A 3766-nucleotide genomic window follows, 5' to 3' on the forward strand; every position below is an offset into this window, starting at 1 on the left:
CCGCCCCTGCCCCCAGCCAGTGGCGTGTCGCTAATAGCAGCACACCGTGCAGCTGCTATAGGGCCCATGAGTCAAAGGGGCTCGCCCGGTGCCAGTGAAGAAGGAGCAGTGGGTGACAGGAGGCAGGAGTCGGCTGCTGTGGCTAAAGCCTGTGCCCGCTGCTAAAGAGAAATTCATAGTCACTGCTCCCCACACCCATAGTCGCTCCCACCACTATGCACTGAAGCCGGTGCCGAGAGATGGGAGGGACTAACGGAGTGGAGAGCAGTGAATATTCATTTCACTTTAATAGCGGTCACAGTAGCCGCAGCTGCAGGCTTCCTGCTGCTAGGCGATCACATGTGCCCGCTACTAAAGGGAATGAATATTCACTGCTCTCCACACCCATGAATACAATATATATCAGTGAGCGAGTGAGTACATGGTGGCCATAATGCTATAGGACTGCATTATATTCTGTTGGGGACTGCATTATATTCTATGGGGGGGCTGCATTATATTATATGGGGGTTTAATTATACTATATGTCAGTATTATATTCTATATGGTGACTGCATTATACTCTGGAGGACTATGGTAGTGTATTATACTCTATGGAGGTCTATGGGGAGTGTATTATACTCTATGGAGGACTATGGGGAGTGCGCTATACTATATGGAGGATTAGAGGGAATATATTATACTATATGGAGGACTATGGGGAGTCTATTATACTATGGAGGACTATGGGGAGTCTATTATACTATATGGAGGACTATGGGGAGTGTATTATACTATATGGAGGACTAGGGGGAGTACTTTATACTATATGGAGGACTAGAGGGAGTATATTATACTATATGGAGGACTATGGGAGTGTATTATACTATATGGAGAACTAGGGGGAGTGTAAAATGCAAGATATTCATCAAGTGATTGGATTGGTTATGCCTGAACAAAAATCCTTGTTCTCATCAGCACATCGCCCAGTGAAAACTGTAGATATGCTGCTGCTAAGATCATGCTGAATGTGGACAGATTGATCTAGTGATTATTCTGAGCCCATAATTATTCCTCAGCCGATGTAAAGAGGCTGGGAAACAAGCCGCGAATTACTTCAATATTGTTAATCACACTCGTTTAGTGGCCTGAAATCGGCGCATGTAACTACAACCAAAATATTTCTGTGTGATGGTGCAATTTGTTAGCATTTGAGGCCCCATGTTAAACTTTTGCCTAGGGCCCCACTTTGCCTAAAACCGGCCCTGACGGCATCACCTTCCTCACGATTCCCATGCATCTCCCCATTTCCCTGAGCACCGTCGCTTGCTCCTGTTAGGGGTTCCTCAGCCATCCCACCCCACGGAGTGACGTGGCTGAGCACTCCTGCTCCTGTGAACACATCATTCCTAGGAAACAAATGGTTATCAGGTGACACATGCACATGTTCATCATTAGCATTATCGGTATAACTCGCGGCATTTTCAGTAAAATCATTATCAAGTACATTATTAACCGGTAAAGCATTGTCTGGTAAGTAACACATGCAATTTCCCATTGCTATCATCAGCATTCGATCGGGGAGGAGAGTCATTGACATAATATGCAACCATTCTCCCCAAATCAGTCCCCAATAAAACATCAGTGGGCAAGTTATCGGACAGCCCCACTTCTTTCACCACGCTCCCGGCACCCCAATCTATGTAAACCCAGGCCATTGGCAAGAGACAGCTGATGCCCCCAATCCCAGTGACAGTCAGTGTTTTCCCCGGAATGATCTCTTCAGCGGCCGCCTGTTCAGGTCAGATGAGGGTTCGTTCAGCCACGGTGTCCTTGAGACCTGTAGCGACATGGCCCCCCACGGTGACATGCTGCACATTGTCACACACACTCCCAACTGCCCCACCCACCAAAAGAACTGCTGCATTAGGCCCTGGGGCCTTGGCTGAGGGGTTCCACTACTTCTCTGGACACAGGGCGCTGATGTGACCAGTCCGCTTGCAGGAAAAACACTGGCGAGGGTCGGTGGTAGGTCTGATGCTGTTGGCAGCGAGAACAGGGCCCCTGGTGTGTTGGCTGGTGGGGGTACTGGCGATGGTTGCAGGCTTACCCCCTCTCCAGCTGGCGGTGACTGGCTTCCGCACTTCCGATTTATGGTTGGCCTCATAGGCATCGGCAATCTGCGCTGCTTTAGTCATGTCTTTAAGCTCTCTGTCCATCATGAACTGTCGCACCTCAGGTGTGTAAAGATGTAAGAACTGGTGTTTGATCATCAGGTCTCGCAGCTGTGGAAAGGTGGTCACTGATGGTCCGTGGATCCACTGGTGAAAGTGGGTCCCGAGTCCATGCGCCATATCGCTGTAACTGTCGTGTGGGCCACGTTGGCGGTTCCGGAACTTTCTACGGTAAACCTCAGGTGTAAGCTGGTACCTGGTTATCAGGGCCTACTTGATGGCCTCATAGTCACCATCTTGTTCTTGAGGGAGAGCAGCAAACGCCTCCAGAGCTTTGCCTCTTAGCCCTGGGGTCAGGTATCTGGCCCATTCGTTCCCAGGCAGCCTGTACTGTCTGCAAGCTTTTTCAAAGGCCCGCAGAAAAGTGTCCAAGTCCCCGTCCTTTTTCATCACAGGAAAGTGCTCTGGCCGGGGTTTAGGGGTCTGAGCGCTGTTGGGCTTGCCGCTGGACTGGAACGATCTCTGCACCTGGAGTCGGGCTAACTCCAGCTGGTGCTACCGGTCTGTTTGCTGCTCGGCTCTCTCTGCCTCCCGCTGGGCTCTCTCTGCCTCCCGCTGGGCCTCTCGGTCAGCTTGGGCCTCCTGCCGGTACTGCTGGATTAGCTGCATACGTCCATCACAGTCGTCAGCAGGGAGTTGTTCTAAGGCCGCCAGCAGGTGGGGGTCCAATTCTCCTGGTTGCTAGTAAGGCCGGTATTCAGTGTTTGGACCTCTGCTGCAGCCCTATTTTCGCTCAGGCCGGCTTCTGCATCCTCTGGGCTCTGAGCAATTTCCCGTTGCACCAGAGCCGTGACCAGTTGGCTTTTGTTTTTGCCCGTGGCGTCAATCTGCATCAACCTGCAAAGGGCAATAAGAGTGTCCTTCTTCTACTGGGTGTACCTGCCTTCTCCTTTTGCGGCCAACATTGCCAAATAAAAGGACAGAAAAATTAAGAGAAACGGAGGGGGTAATCACAAGTACAAAAGGTATCGTAAACAATGAGCTTGCTCTCCAAACTTATTGGCGCAGAGTCCTCTCCAGAACTGTGCAAGTTTTTAGTGAGAGGAATGATTGCTCAAACCAGATCACTAATGCTCTATTATCCCACCGCTCTGCCACCAACATGACATGGTTCACACCGTGCTGCCAACAATATGTCACGGATCCCAACAATATGTCAGGGATCCCGGGGAGGATATCTGTATCGTCCCCACTACTGACTCCAATTTGTCACGAACCGGGGTTGTTTGATTGCCCCTGGTTCCTTCTGAAGGGGATTTATCTATATCCCACTTCCCAGTTCTGTTTTGGAACTTGCAGCTCTCTGGCACCCCCTTTACCCTCAGGTCAGATTAGGTACTGCACCTACAGTAATTAGTCGCCAGAAATGCTGCCTGCTATGTACTGGCTATTGGGAACACTGCAGCGAGGGCAATGTAACTACTCCCACACAGCCGGGAACAATAATTATCAATGCCGTCGTCGCTACAAAGATTCCCAATCCCACAGAACAAAGTATGCTGCCACAAGCTCCGCTTCCACCACAGGTTAACAGGTCCGGAGCCAACCCAAAT

Source organism: Ranitomeya variabilis, chromosome 2 (assembly GCF_051348905.1).
Source record: "Ranitomeya variabilis isolate aRanVar5 chromosome 2, aRanVar5.hap1, whole genome shotgun sequence".
NCBI lineage: Eukaryota > Metazoa > Chordata > Amphibia > Anura > Dendrobatidae > Ranitomeya > Ranitomeya variabilis.